The sequence below is a fragment of the Saccostrea echinata genome, unplaced genomic scaffold, assembly GCF_033153115.1.
Source record: "Saccostrea echinata isolate AGI-Se365-2 ecotype Australia unplaced genomic scaffold, CSIRO_AGI_Sech_v1 ptg000005l, whole genome shotgun sequence".
Classification (NCBI taxonomy): Eukaryota; Metazoa; Mollusca; class Bivalvia; order Ostreida; family Ostreidae; genus Saccostrea; species Saccostrea echinata.
In genome coordinates, this window is record NW_026889754.1 from 2,588,470 (window position 1) to 2,605,621 (window position 17,152).

Genomic DNA, 17,152 nt, shown 5'->3' on the forward strand with positions numbered 1-17,152 from the left:
AAATAATTTGTAAAATTTAATACGTTGAGGCAAATTAAGTTTTCCAAGTTTTATGTAAAAAGAATGAGAATGTTTTAGACAGGACTGTTACGTTTTAAAACATGAGAAAAGAAATTTAATTTTATTTTATAGAACTTGATAAAAAGTCTGTGGTAGAAATCTATGAGAATTCTAAAGCAGATCCAGAAAAAACAGTCGTCTTCAAACGTTCTCCCGGTTGAGCAGATCCTCCAGGTCCAGAGAAAACATCGTCGTCAATCCTCCAGGTCCAGAGAAAACATCGTCGTTCATCCTCCAGATCCAGAGAAAACTGTCGTCATAGAACGTTCTCAATTGAGCAAATCCATCTCCAGCTCTGTCTATCCAATGTCGGAGGAAAGTAAGTGTCTAAGAGACTAGTGTAAACAGTGCATAAATCTTATTTAATTTGTGGTGTTCTCTTAATTTCTCTCTGAATATCCAAATGTATACATTGTTTCATTTTCAGGATTTCAAAGACGTGTTATATACCTGTTAACAGAAATACGGGACATGTTAAACAGGGGAATACCTTTAACAGCAAAGTTCAAATTGGAGCAGATGAGAACACACTGAACCAAAATCTAACACTTGAAGACTTTAAGGATTTTGACTTGTCTTTAAGGATTTTGACTTGTCTTTGAATGTCAGAAAGGATTATGATATTTGTGTAAGTTAAAAAACTTAGAAATTTTAATAAATGTCATGAGAATTTCAATAAAGTTAGTGCATTTTTTTTTATTCTTTGTCAGGTTCTCTGGTAATTTTATAACTTACTATTAAAAATCAAATAATGTCGTTTAATTTTATTTAATATACATTTGTGTATGTACTTCATTTTTAAAATATTAAAATGTTGATACTTTTAATATCCAGTGAAGCAAATACTTTTATTGTTGTTTTTTTTTTTTTATGTTTTTTCTTTTTTTTTCCTTTTTTTTTTTTTTTAGAGAAAAAGCATTGTTGCACACATTGGTGGCAACGACTACAGGGACCAGATCAAAAAGGCCATGCAAAGGTAACATATGAGCTGTTTGCTTTAGTTTTCAATGATTATGTTAAGTTATTGTTGAGATCTAATTCCAGTTATGTAGAGTACAAATGAACTGCACTTGATTATTTTTTTAATTCACATTAACACTGATTTTGATATGTATGATTTGTAGATATATAACGAACAAAGTAATGTCGTATATGAATACCTCTGGAAAAAAACAAATATGCATTTGGAGGGTCCAATTTCTTCAAATTGATCAAAGGTAATATTAGATGATCATATTGGTTTTAAACAATATGTACAAAGTTTCTTGTTTTATTTTAGCTCACCTGAGCTGAAAGCTCAAGTGAGTTTTTCTGATCACCCGTCGTCCCTCCGTCTGTCTGTAAACTTCTGACATTTTCACCGTCTCCTCAAGAACCACTAGGCCAATTTTAACCAAAATTGGTACAACGCATCCTTGGGTGACGGGGAGTTTAAATTGATAAAATGTAGGGCCAAATCCCCTTCCAAGGGGAGATAGAAACGAGATAATCAAGAAAATACAAAAATAGGGTGGGGTCATTAAAAATTCTTCTCAGGAACCACTGGGCCAGAAAAGCTGAAACTTATTTGGAAGCATTCTGTGGTAGTGTAGATTTTAAATTGATCAAATCATCACCCTGGGGGATAGGGTGGGGCCACATTAGATAATCTAAGTTTTACATTAAAATAAAAAGGAGAAATCGTAAAAAAATATTCTTCTCAAGAACCACTGGGCCAGAAAAGTTGAAACTTAAAAGGAAGCATCCTGGGGTACTGTACATTCTAATTTATTCAAATCGTGTCCCCTGGGGTAGGGCGGGGCCACAATAGGTATTGCAAGGGAGGAACTAAGGTGAAGAACAGCAGGGCCGAAGTTATTCAGGTGAGCGTTGTGGCCCATGAACCTCTTGTTATTGAAACATCTTTTCATCTTTTTGCTGTAATGAATTAATAGAAATTAATCATTCATCTTTTTTTGGTTATATATTTCAGGCTTTTTGTAAATGTCATAATGAGAACGTACAACGTAAAGGAAAACCAGGTCGTTGATGCCATAGCAAATTATCTGAAATGGGTCCCGAAGAGAAAGGATGGTGGTGGCCGTAAAACTGACAGTGCTGACTCTACATGACAGAACTTTCATTTTTAATGATAACAAAAATTTTTTGCATAAAGATTTTTGATCACAGTTAATTGATTAGATTAAAACAATTAAAATGCTTGAAATTTAAATCTGGGATTTATTTTTTATTTACATGGTCGAATATTATCATAATGAACATGTACCATTATTACTATGCCCCCCCCCCCCCCTCTCCAAAATGAACAAACGTTGAATCAACTGTTTTTTAACATATAATCAACATTGATTATCAATGTTGATTCAACGTTAGGACTTCCAACATTGAAACAAATCTTCAAAATCTAACATAAAATCAATGTTGAATCACCATAGAACATCAACGTTGATTCAAAGTTTTTTCAACGTTGTGTGCCTGCTGGGTTGTTTCTTTTTCACAAAATGACTGTGCCATGGCCTAATTAATTCGGTGAAAGAAAATCAGACCCATTCAAGTTACCCACAAATGAATTTTCTTTTTTCTGCCATATCTGTGTTTATGTTCATTCAGCCGATTCAATTTATACAAAAATGTGAATTGTAGCTTTATTTGGGACATAACATATGACAACTTAATCAACACTTATCTTAAAAAAGAGTAATCATTATTGTTATTTTTTGATTTTTTTAAATAGTATCTCAATATGTATGCTGATGGACCAGTGAATATTTGTGTGGAACAGTGAATTTCACTAAATAACTGGTCCACTTAAGCAGTGAATATTTCTTCATTTCAAAAACTCTGCCTTGGAAAAAAAATCCTCGAGTTATGGTTGATACAATCTGTTCAATATGTTCCTTGTATTTCAGTCCCAAATGGCACAAAAGACACTGTTTGTCCTAGAGGCAACAGATGAAAGGACAAACCCGCAAGGGACCTTATATGGTGTGACGAATGTGCTGGCCAGCACTACACAGTTTGCCAAAAGGCATGAGCTCTATGTTGCATAAAAACATGTCAGAAAAATTCAGGAGAGCAAACATAAGACGCTGCTAGTGAAAGGGTTCACCCCTAGTGAAAGGGTTCAACCCTAGTGAAAGGGTTCACCCCTAGTGAAAGAATCTCCGAGTCGACCACTGTAATGAACAGTACTGTAAGTATTAACATCAATTCTCTGTAAGGACCATTGTAAGTATCAAATATTTGTTTTAAAAATATTGTTTACTTGGTGGTAAATCATACCTTTGGATGACTGAACAAGTATGAATGCCATGAGTGCTGTTACTCACCCAAAGGTCTCCTAATTCAAATACACAGAAACTGATTTCAAACAAAATAAATAATAAAGAAGTCAAACTTGATCTGTGTTGGAACTGATTTTAAATTTACATTAGATGCAAAAAGTTGTAAATAAAATTTTAGCTAAATAATATATATTAATTTTGAACATGAATGCATTTATTATTATACTGATGTTAGTACATGAATCAAATTCTGCTGAAAATATTGCAAAAATATTACAAATGTAAAATTACAGGTGATGAATACAGCAATGACGCCAGCAGTCACAGATCAAGTTGTGAAGAGCCACACTGCACCAGCAGTGCAAGACATTGCAACCATAAAATCGAAAGAAAAAGGTGAAAGAGCCTCTTTGAAAGGAACTGTGGACAAGGTAATTGTAGGGCATTAAGCTTTGGTTCAGGGATTGTAAATTATATAATGGAAAAAAAAAACAATTTACGTTATGAAGTTTGATGAATGTTAACATTCAACATGTTGCGGGGTGTTAATGTTTTTTGACCCGTCAGTCAGTCAGTCCTGTTCTTAAATCAGCGCAACTCCCCATAAACCGCTCCACAGAATTTGGTCAAACTTTGCAGATATTTAGGACAAAATGTGTAGATGTGCATATTACCAGGAAATACCGATTCCATTATTTTTCTGGGAATTTCAGTTTGCCAGCGCAACTCCTCTTAAAGCGCAGCACAGAATTTGGTCATACTCTACAGATATTTAGTACACAGTGTTTAGATATGCATATTACCAGGATATTCTGATTCCATTATTTTTGCTCTAAGAGTTTTGCCTATTATTGAAGAAACTTTCCAGCTAGGTAATAAGGAAATCCATTGGAATCAGCTTTTGTAATGAAATTTTATGTAAAATATTTTAAAACCTTAAAAGACCCCTATTGATTTTAAGATCAAAATATTAATGATTTAACATACACACACACAAAATCTTGGATAGTTCTCAACCCTCCCCCTCATTTTTGTGCTTTGCCTTAAATAATTTCTTAAGTACAGTATATAAACAAATTCATATGACTACATCATAATTTTGTTTCCATCACTTATTTAAATGTGTAAATTGTCATGTGTTGGACATGGACTTACACTCATTAACAAATCACTGAGGAATTTAAATAACAGTTTGTCAGCATAACGTCTGCACTGATTTTCCTGAAACTTTGAATTATTTTCAGCAATGATATTACGCAAAGCTTTATTATCATTTCTTTATTGTTAATTGATTTTTTTCAAAGGATTTTACTTAATTCCCATTAAAGAACATCATTTGATGAATCATTTTAAAACATTCATTTAACTGTTTAATGATTTGAGAAAAATAAATACGCCTCCTGACGCAAGAGGTCATAACTTGCCCTGCGCGTAGGTTCGACCTAAATACCAGGGTGTGGGATAAATTATAGAACATTCATTGAGATGAAAAAAAAATAATGTCACACCAGTGCAAGTGTGTATTCATACAAAAAAGTGAGAAGGAATAATTATAAAAAAAATAAAGCAAATAGTTTTAAATTGCAAAATATTCAAATTGTTCAAAGGGTAATTAATATATAAAGTAATAATAGAAAATGCAATACATCTTAACAAACTAAAAAAATTAGATACGTCAGATAAGGTACCATTTTGTAGTTCTATACAAAGGATATATTGTACAGATTAATGGAGTGTATAACTATTATATGTATGGGTGTCTGTCTCTGTTTTAGAATATACCTTAACACTCATGATAGTGATGTAAAATATAATTATACATAAGTAAAATAAGGTTATTGCAAATATATTTTAATATTAATATTGTTTGTATATAAAAGTTGACCCTGAATCTGATAATAATAATCATGTTTTTCATCAAGAAAAAACTTACTACCAGTCTGTCGGATATATGGAACAGTTTTAGATGTAATAATATTGTTTCTAGATACATAAGGGCATTTCACGTCAATAATTGTATAATCATCGATGATGCCATCAGGTGAGACAGCAAAATGTGGGGCTTCCAAACAAACACATATTCCACTGCCATAATATTCCGGTTATTTACTGACATTTCTTCAGGGCGCTTTTTTTCATTTTCTTTCCATGAAAAATGGGATTTGTTCAAAGTTTTTTGCCCTTTTGGGTCAAAGTCTGGGCAAGTTTAACTGTATCTGTTCTGTCCGTTGCTTTACAAATCCTCCCATATACTGATGAGTGTCAACGTTTGCAGCGTTCCTCATACCAGAGGTCATTATTACCTTGGTTTATTGTTTTTAAGTGCAGTTGTCGCGCACTTTCCTCGGAAATTTCTGCTAGATTCAGTATCTTCAATACTTGCTGGCTAAATGTATCACTAAAATAGTCATGGTCCAAGTCAAAGGCCCTCATATTTACTGGTTGGTAAATCTTGAATATGGAAGTTTTGCTTATGCCTTGACAATTTAAGCATACATTCCTAAAATAAGACCCATATCCTGGATTTTTTTTTTGAAATTCTGAGGGTCTTGGGTCATACTGGGAATTACATATTTCATCACAGCCAGGCATATCAAGTTGATTTGCCTCCAGGGGAGTTCCTTTGTGTGGTTTTGCACGATGGAATGTTTGTATTCTTTGGGTGCATGTAAGTTCCGTTTTTATAATTCCCGCTTCAGAAAATCTGCACATGCAACCAACACGGCACATATGTGTTTACAGTGAGCATCGGGTCCCATACCTGCAGCACATTCACACTGACATTCCTGAACACTTTTGCCCTGTCCTAGCTTAACATCGACTACATACTTAACGGATTTCATCATCGACGCTTTCACTGTACTTCTTACAAACTAGTGTTCATCATGGAAAGTCACCCTGACATACTGTGTAAATCCATCATTGTACATATCTGTTGCTTTCTTGTCCACAGACCTGCCTACCCTTTTCATTACGAGGGTGTAATTTCGATACTCATTTTGGCGGAATTTCAGAGGTAAAGGCGTAATCCTTTATGTTTCCCTAGTTTGATGTATTACAATAATACCATAATGTCTAAATAAACCTGTAATTGTACATCATTGAACAAAGTAAGCATGAAAGTTCCGTTTTCAAATCATTTATTGACAAAAGGTCCATGTTTTGTATAACTGGTATCCTAAATGCAGTTATATCAAACTTATTTAACTTACATGCCTAATGAACTTTTGGAAAATTTATAGAAAATCACATAATTCAAAGTTTCATTTGCATATTAATACAAATTCTACATTATTGCGCTATTTCGTTTTTGTTTTCCTTACATTTACTTTTCTCTATGATGTTCTAAGCAATGTAAGAATAGACTGAATTTAAAATTAAACTGACTTTACTTTTATAAACTTTTATTCAAAAGTTGTTTTCTTAATTTTGGCATGCCACTCGTTTAAAAGGCACAACTACAAAGTATATTACGTACGTTGTTTGTATGTTAAATAAACATATCGTGAAGAACTGAAACCCTCCATTAATTAGTATTAATTATCTTCCCGTTTTTATTTAGGACAGCCTTTACTTAACTCCCAAGTTAGCAATTCTTTAAGTTGTCTATGAAAAATATTTAAAAGCGAAAAATTTAATTTCATGGCGTAACAGCGTAATTTCTTGGTAAAAAGCGGAAGAATTACGCCAAAAGCGGAAGGGTAGGCAGGTCTGTGTCCAAAGATTTATTGAACTTTGACAGAAAGGTTAAGACTTCTGAGTCCACGCATCCTGGAAATGTGCTGTCTTTATGTAGATCCTTGTATTCCTGGGGATCGGGAGTAGTGATCGTAAATTCTTGCACAGGAACAGTGTCGGTTTTTGCACAATGTGCATTTCTTCTGTATGCTTCAAGCTGGTAAACATCAAATAAAACCCCCTAATTTAAGCTTACAACAATCTATTTATTAGTCAGAACTCCTAAAACGTTTAAGTATTGACAATTGTGTGTAGGTTATAAAGAACTCATCAATTTTTTTTATTTCATGCATATTTTATGTCGATGATAAAAGTCGAGGAAATTCGGGATACACGATAAACGACATTCTCTCGTTTTATTGACGGTTTAAGCATCAGTTTTCTTTTTTCACAGAAAAACTCGGTAACTAATTTTCTATCATTTGGGATCTTTTTTAAAAGTGCAGCAAGCCCAAATATTTATTTTAAAGCACAAATTCAGTTAAAAATCGAACTTTCGTTTACCTCTGATCAAGCTCCCATTTTCTTCCCGTTTTTTTTTCTAACTCAGCCCGGAGCTCTCGTATTGTCATAGCACCATCATTTGATGCCATTCTTCAAAGCTTATGCTTCTACACGTCTGCTTTCTTCGATATCGAACTAGAGAATGATGCTGAAGAAAAGCCATCATTGCCATTGTTATCAGATTTGTGTTGGACCGCATTTTCCTGTGGCGATGTCTATCGGTACAAGATGAGATAATTCACGCCTGTTCACCATTGTAAAAAAAAAATTTCCTGTCTTAAACTTTTTATGTTCTTAAATTTCTTTATTTACACATCACTAAGCATTCAAGAGCTTAAAATTCCATTCTGAGCTTGTAACTTAATGCAATGACCAGAACTTGATTTTTGAGTAATTATAAAGGCACAAATAAAAAGAATTGTTTTCTATAATTTCTGTCTTGGTATCATTTATCAGTACCAAACATTATGTTATAGCATAATTATTAGGAGGTTGGGTACCTGCAGAAAAATGCTTTAGATATTGAAAATACAACTCGTTGCCCGGCTAAAACCGTTATAAAAATACCTACGAAGATTATATTTTCAATTATTTAAACATGAATATAATTTCAACATACATTAAATTTATTCTAAGAGCATAGACAATCAATTTTAAAGAAATGTTCTCATAAGCATTTTAAAGAATCTAGTGCTTTTCCAAAAGTGGGTATCAGATACCCATGTTTCACTCAAAGACCTTGGATTTCCCATAAATTCTTTATGGGGTTAAAGTTTGTATTTTTGATTCTTGTGTCACGGTGTAAAAATGACTTTTATAACAAATATAAATTACTGTGTAAACTATCTTTTCGGACTTTGTGTAAATTGTTATAAAAACTTTTCGTATATTTCGGAAACGTTACATTCTATAAATTCCGCACAGTCTTAATCCCACCTGAGGCACAGTCAGAGATGGACACTTAATCCCTTAATTGACTCCTGTTTATATTTATTGACACTTAATCTTTCATCTTCTTAAGGGGAAGAAGGACCTTTAGCTGAAAAAATACTTGTCATTCAATTTTTTTTATATTTTGTATATTTCTTATTAAGTATGTCCCACATATCTTAAAGCAGTTATGTCATTAGGTTTCTAACCTTATTTTAGAGATATTGATTGACAAATATTATGCCCTACAGTATCTAAGTGGAGTTTTAATTCTCCATGTTGCCGGGCTCATTACTCTGTCCATAATTGGATTTTTAAAGCATATATATAAAATATGTAAGTGAACATGTATCTTTTAAAATATTTCAGAGTATGAATTGGGTTTAAAATTCGAAAAGGCAAGTTTCATCTATCACACTGCATCTGGATAGGGAAAATTACGAACTTTTTAAGACAACTTAAACAACAAAAAGCGTAATTTACAAAAAATCCTATCATTCAATATTTTTAAATTTACGTTGAAATGCAAGTCCTTCAAATTGTTGATTAACTGTAAAAAATTCGAATGGTGAAGCTGACCTCAATATTGCACAGGACATCGTTGAAGACGACATAAGCAGGACAAAAACTTGTCATGTTTACATTTCTCGAGTACGAGAAAAACCAACTATGACGTCACACGTAAGCTAAATAAGCGAAATAAGATATACCTACATAAGATTTCCGTCATCAGCCATGCAAAAATAATTTTTGTGTTCCCCGTTTCTCAAAATACTTCATCATATACTGATTATGACCTGTTTTTACATAATAATACCGTCCTTGTATTCACCGAGTATGATCTTGCTGTACTAGCAGATCGTGTATGACGTCACCGACTTCTTGGACTCGCAGTTTAAAGGAACAGAGGAGTGGATCAATCTTTTTTCATAATTTGATAATGTTTACAAGAATGTTAAACTTTTTATTTTTTTTAATATAAGATGGTAATTAAAGAAAAAAAATTGTCAAAATTTTTTACAAGAACTGATGCTTTACACGTTTTGCACTTATATAAATGGAGACTATGACGTAGTTTAACAAAGTCATGTGACCATGTGTCCTTCATCCCCTTAAATTCTTTTATATGCATGCTGTTAAAATGTCACCATTCGCTCAGTAATTGTTTGATAATTGATTTCTTTATACTTTCAATTTGTTCTATCATTGTTCAGTATGTATGTTTTGTGAAAATTTATAGAATTTTACACATTTCCGAAGTATACGAAAAGTTTTTATAACAATTTACAGTAATATATATTAATTAAGTCAAAAAAAGTCATATTGTACACCGTGACACTATCTTAATATCCTTTATATCATTTTGTTCGTCTTTTTACGACAAGAAGGGACATGTAATCAGATTTTATGTAGGGTATATTGTAAACATTTCAGCTCCTAAACTCCTCCTCATTTGGAATAAGAAAAAATACTCATTAGTGAGGACTGCAATATTATCTCAAATCAATTATTTAAACATGAATATAATTTCAACATCCTCTAAATTTAATCTAAGTGCATAGACAATCAATTTTAAAGAAAAGTTCGCATAAACATTTCGGAAAATCTAGTGCTTTTCCAAAAGTGGGTACCAGATACCCATGTTTACCTCAAAGACATCAGATTCTCCAACAATCCTTTATGGGGTTCAAGTTTTTATTTATAATCCTGTCTTGATGTTCTTTATATCATTTTGTTCGTCTTATTGCGACCACGAAGAATATGTAATAGAATTATTATTCCAAATATGATTTATTTTGCCTTCTTTAACTCTAGATTTTACATGCAGTGTTCTGGAGACAAAGTGAATACCAGTTTGGCAAGCATTAGAACAACAGAGCAAATTATTTGCATCAGATGGTGAAGAAAATGATGACCTTGAAAGTGAGGAAGCATCAGGCACCGAGAAAAATACTTTATCATTCATTCAATCAGAGCAAACATCAGCAGGAACTTTTGAAGAAGTACGGTGAACTGGTTTTAATAGATACGACGTATAAAACCACAACATACGCTTTACCATTATTTCTACTTGTGCGCACAAATGTCTCCTATGTACCCATCACGGAATTGATAGTAGAGACAGAAAGAACAGAAAATATTTTAGAAGCACTGCAGATAATTAACTCTTGGAACAAGTCCTGGGATCCAAAGAATGTCATGCTTGATTATTCTCATCGAGAATATCAAGCCAAACATGAGCTATTCCCTGATGTAGCTAAATACCTATGCACTTTTAATGTGGCAGGTCCGTAGGAAGCAATTGGGGGGGGGGGAGGGAGGGACAGCCATACATTTTCAGCTGGGGGGGGGGGGGGTACTATCAACTACCAATAATTCCTTGACAAGGCAAAAACAAAAAACAAAACAAAACAAAAAAAAAAACCCAAAAAATCATCAAACGTTTTAATGAGGGGGCACAAGCATAAAGTAGCTATGTTTTCTATTGTATTCTATGTATTAGCAGAATTATTGGGGGGAGGGGGGGGGGCGTGCCCGGTTCCTACGGCCATGTGTGGAACAAGCTTGGATCCGATGGTAAAACAGAGCAATATTATATGATACTTGTCTGTAAAACATACTTCCAGCTTATTTTTAACTTTTATTAAACATTTTGAATTTAAATGATGACATGTTGAAAAATTGAAAACAATTTAAATTATTATTTTTGAAGAAAACAATCTCAATGAATCTGAGAAATAAAAACTTCTTTCTTTATCAGAAAGCAAGAGATCCCCTTATCAATCTCTGTCTACTGAAAATCCTAAAGTGAAAACTTACCTGGACACATGATGGTTTAACATACCAGGGGTAACTTAAACATTCATTTTTCTGTCAGTTTGTTTATTGTGAAAAGTTCATAGGATTTAATGTATATTTACATTTGATAATTTTTCTGACATTGGACAAAGTCATGTTAATTTTACCAATATTCAATTATTACACCACTAAAATGAATTTGAAGTTGTAAAGGAATTATTTATTGTTGTTCTTACTTGTGTTATAGTTCCACCTTTAGTGTTCCGTTAAGAAAACCATGATATTTACTTTTTAATCTTTTAAATTTGGGCAGAAATGGTGCAGGGCTTTTTGAGTTTAATGTTGGAGTGACAACAAACAATGGTGTGGAGGCTCCAAACAATTCATTAAAATACTTTTATGCAAGGCTGACCTCCTCTGGACTTCGTACCTCCTTGATATAGATAATTGTAATTTCGCCCTAACCTCGTCCGAACATATTCGCAACTAGTTCTAGTTGTAAAGGAGACCATTACAGGTGTTCTCCAAGCGTTTCCCGACTCTCTTTTGGTGCCTCTTTCCCTTTAAGCTTCATTTGATAGACAAACTATACGTATATAGGATTTATACTTGTTTGAAGTATTTAGCGAGTATTTATAATAATGCACAAATAGTAAAATAAGCATAAACTAATCAAAGTTCACTGCATGTGCAAGCACGTGATTTCAATATTTTCAACATTTACCAACTCCGTCTATATGTTTGTATCAATTGTTTGTTTGTTTATATGTTGTTTAACGTCCCTCTCGAGAATTTTTCACTCATTTGGAGACGCCACCACTCGACGGTGGAGATCTGCAAATTCTGTCCTATACTCGGCACTTACGGCCATTGAGCAGTGAGGGATCTTTTTCGTGCCAGCACCTACTGCGACACGGGACCTCGGTTTATACGGTCTCATCCGAAGGACCGGTCTCCACGTCCCACAGTGGGAATTGAGCCCGCGACGTTATCCTTACGCCGCGACTCTAGAGCGAACGCTCTAACCACTGCACCACCGCTTGTATCAAATGTTGGTCATTTCACTCTTTGCGCACGTAAACGTACATGCATGTTCATGGTGACCTTGTAATCATGTCTTCTATTTTTATATATTTTTAGATTCTGAGTATTAAAGCATTTCATTAAAAAATATCAAAGTATGGTCTATCACAACATGTATTGTTCGTGTCTCGTTTTGTTATAAATATATTTTCTACATGTAAACAAAAGCAAGGCACTAGCCTTGTTTACATTATGAAAGAATTTTAAGTTCTGCTCTCCTTTGTAAATCAAAATATGATGTTCAAAGTTTTGCTTCTCATTTGAATTACCTTAGTTAGGAATTGTAAACATTAAAGTTGGTAAAAAAAAATTCAGTTGAAACTGTGTCCATGCCCCTTTAAAAATTATACATATATTGATCTGTATTTTCTTTCAAGTACAAGCTTAAGTATTACACTTAATGTACATCAAATTCTTCATTAATATTCAAATTTCAGCACCTCATTTTGCAATTGACCATGAATTGGTAGAGTTCAACTAGAAAAGTTCAAGAGATCAGAAAACATCGGACATGTGGCAGAAGCTACACATTGGTCGTCTGACTAGTTCTTTGTTTGGTGATGTTTTGAAAGCTGGACCCTATTAAAATTCTTTTCTGTGTGCAGATCATGCATTTTGGGGGTGCTTTCAGTGATGGAAAAGTTTTGGATGGTGATAGCATAGGTAACCTAAGTTACCAGGGATTTTTGCAATGGAATACCCCAATTTTTGCCTGGTGGAGAGGAGAGTATAATGAGCCACGTCTCAAAAATAGCCATAAAATTTACGCACAAGTTCAAGGGGAATTGGCAGTAAAGGGATATCCTTGGTGTGACTTTGGCTAATGCTGCTCAAAACAATATTTGTATTGACAGCATGTTTTGATTCAGAGTTTGTGTCATCTATGATGCCCAGACTTACTAAATTTTAGACTTCGGATGTTTTTTAACGTGTGCTTCTTGCAGGAAGCCTGGAACTTGAGATGACATGCACTGGCAATATCCCGACAGATATGAAAATCACTCAAAATAAGGTATGATATCTAAAATGCTCTAATCAGTGACATCCTGATTCTCTAACTTCGAGTCCTCAACAGTCAGTTGGGGCCACAAACGCCAACTACATATCACCAAAGAATGAGACAGATGGTAAGACTCAAAATTCAACTTAATAAGGTTGTTTTGAACAAAGACGTGGAATATTACTTCGCACTTCACGAGCCAGTCCAAGAACAAATTAGCATTAGTGAGTAGTGAACCGTATTATCAAAACGTACGATAAATATTCGTAAGGCGACCTTACCTTTTTTTTTTATGTTATTCAATTTGACAAAAATCACATGTGGCACAAGTCATACATACAGTAAACAAATATATAGTCACACAGATTTTCTTATATTAAATGCATCACGTATGAAGTTACAAATATTTCTTGTTTATTTAACATCTGCTGGATTAAGAATTTCATAAGATATACATGTATTGTTAAAAAGTGTACAATATTCACTTCGTAGTTGTTTATAAAGAGGACATACAAATAAATCAAAGTACTGAAAGTACTGAAACGAGGTGACGTTTGGGGTTGAAAATGACAGATTGAAGGAAATGAAAGGAAATTTGTCAGATGACATTATTTATAACTCATAAACATTTGTGTAGCCTTCAATTTGAATTAATAAAATGCTTAGGAAACATTATAATCTGAATAGCAGATGTAAACTAAATGTAATTTAAGAGAGTTCATAAAATGAACACCACCAGTTTTGTTGCATATTTTTTAAAAAGTATGTAAATGTGAGCTTGTCAAAAATACTTTGGTTAAAAAAATGACACATCATTTTTTGTTATAAGTTATCATTTAGTGAAATATAGATATCTAATGTTTTTCCACTAGGATATTCTAGAACCGTCATGTTTTTTTTAATTTACCAGTGATTTGAATTCGTCACAATGAACTTGAATGAAGGTTATGAAACAGTCTCATTTTGTACTAAATATGAATATTCAATGATTGTCCAATACAAAGTTCTGCTTTCTAGAATGACCTTGGGTAAAGATCATGACATACCTGCAGGACATATCATTTTTAAGTAAGCAAGACCTTCCAATGCTGCTCAATTACAAAGTTAAAGCTCAGGCAAGAATTCTATAAATCTCTTTGTATCAGTGATTTTGCTCTTGCCAGAACAGTCATATTCAGTACACACTTACAAGGGAAATAATGAGGTAAAGGTCTTCATTATAAAAAAAAATCCACCTCTGAACACTTCTGAGGCTGGTTTACCTATTTGAAGGAAGTCAAAATTCTGGTAGAATACACCCCCCTTTAAAAAATCAAATGAACTTCCTTATTAACCATAGTACAAGTATCAAATGAAAGGCAATTAATGACAAGTTGTCCATGTGTTGTAAACAAATGAAAATACAGGGATACAGGAACATCAAAAAGTTACACAAGGGTTGGAAAAGGAAGATCTCTATGGATAGGACAGGGAGTGCATTTATGTAGATTTACTGATGGAGATGATCTTTTCAACTGTCGAGTCTTTGAACACAAAACAGCAATGGAGTGGAAGCTTCTTCTCAATTTCACCTTCCAAGTCTTTGATGGGGCAATCTAAGGCTTTGGCCATCATACCAAGTGGCATATCATATGTTGCATAGTCATCCTTTACGTTCATTAGGAGTGAGATGTGGAGTGCTGTTTTCTCAAATGCAATAGCAGAACCCTGCACTTTTGCAACTGGTGGCTCACACTCCTGAAACAATCAAGGATAATTTTAAATAAAAAGCAGGTCAATAAACACCAATTTATTAAAGAATATTGTGATGATAACTGTGGGTTCACTGTCATTTTTAAAGATATAGTTCATAACAATCACAGTGTTACCTGAACTCAGGGTCTTCAGTTTTGTGATGTCATACACAGTACCCTTCACGGCATCTGTGGGATCAGCCAGTCTAACTGTGACGTACTCCTTTTTTCTCCAATGTCTGTTTGATATTTCTGAATGGTTCCAACTACACACACCTTCACTTTAAGTGGTTGGGAGTAAGGTTTATTTCCCTTGCTTTCTCTCAGTTTTGCTACTGTCAACATCTGTAATTAAAAAATGCATGAATTTGTTTATGTTACAGGAAGTCCTCATCCCATATCTTACTTTAATTGTTAATGAAATCTAAATATTCTTAATGTTCAATTTTTTGAAAGAAAAAAATTACCCTAAATATTGCTGTCATAAAAATTTAAATGGATGTGAAAAAATTGTATGAAGAGTGAACTATTACTATGATCTTCAAGCTTAAGTAAATACAGCTAAACTAATACTGTCTATTCATATGACAATATAATAAAGTGTAAGCATCCCAAGTCTGTGGCTATCCTTAAACGAGAATCACTTAAATAGAGTGTTAGCATTCTAATCAGGGTGTGTAGTTTAAGACTTAATCAGTGCACAACATGGACAAGTTTCTAAGAACTTGATATATTTATTTCAATGCAATATACAGGGGCTTATGATCTGAAAAGTAAGCCTCAAGTGTCCCCCAACTTTGAATATAAGATTGTAGAACGTTTGCATATATGTGATTAAGTGGAGATCCATAGTCAGTTGTAGATCCTGTTGGCAGGTATTTAAGATTTAATTCAGACATAAATTTGATGATATTTCCTGTTTGTGGTGATAGATTGTCAATATTGAAGTCCCCAGTCAATACTACAGGATCAGAATCTATTAAACAGTCTTGAAACATATTGCGAGGCATGTTTTTCACTGTTGTCAAATCTGTCTTTGGTGGAATATACAAGAACAACAATAACATTGACTTTCCACTGCGAATTTTAATATCCAAGGAAAAGAATTGAACATTCTGTTCTCTTATTTTAATGATTTTCTTTACAGTTATTGATTCCTTAACATAAAAATCAAAACCATGTGATGGCCGTTGGGTGCGCAATGTTGTGGAGAGTCAAACCTATACATTGTATATCCTGGCATAAAAAAATGTATCAGCATCATCAGTTTCAATAAGTCCTGTCTCAGATATTGTTAATACATCCGAAGCCATAAGGTTAAATTCCTTTTCCAAATCCTCCTTGTGCTGATGAAGCGATCTTATGTTAAATGATGTTAAAACTGTTAAATGATGGTCCTTTCCTCCGAAATTGTCAATGCACACTTTGACCTTTCCCTCATCTTTAAGCCGGTTCATCTCTTCCAACACAGCTAGTGACAATGATATCTTTTTTCATTCAAACAAGTGAAGTGTAAAATCTCAATATGGGTACCCTACTGAGTCCCACATAATGCATATGGCCAATGTTTCTAGTTCCAAAGTTTATAACCGCCGATTTCATAGTTGAGCCTTGCACTTTGTGAATAGTTTTGGGGGCTCCTAACCTTAAAGAAAACTGTCTTCGTTTTACATAATATGTACCATTCATCTGAGTTTTAAACTGCCTTGTTATTTCTAATATTGGTGTCCATGTTTTCTCAATTTCACTTTTGAATAGCCTTGCATATTCCTTGCGCAACTCCTTCCCACTGTTGTCATCATCAAATTGCACCCAAATGATGCTACACCTTGTTGATCCTTCCACACGATAATCAGAGTTTTACTGCGCATGACAAACCATTTGTGATTCCTTCTTGAACATTAACATTATTGGTTATTTCAGCTGGAACTCCAAGAACAACATGGATGATAACCCAAGTTGTCTGGCACAATCATCAGGGACTCTTGCTTACACTTTTGATTTTGAAGCTTCTTCAGATG

The 17,152-nt window shown here is 33.7% G+C and overlaps 1 pseudogene; it reads left to right on the forward strand.

Annotated features, from left to right (window-relative positions):
* Positions 1-296: 296 nt before the first annotated feature.
* Positions 297-2,171, forward strand: LOC133179939 (uncharacterized; annotated as a pseudogene).
* Positions 2,172-17,152: the final 14,981 nt, after the last annotated feature.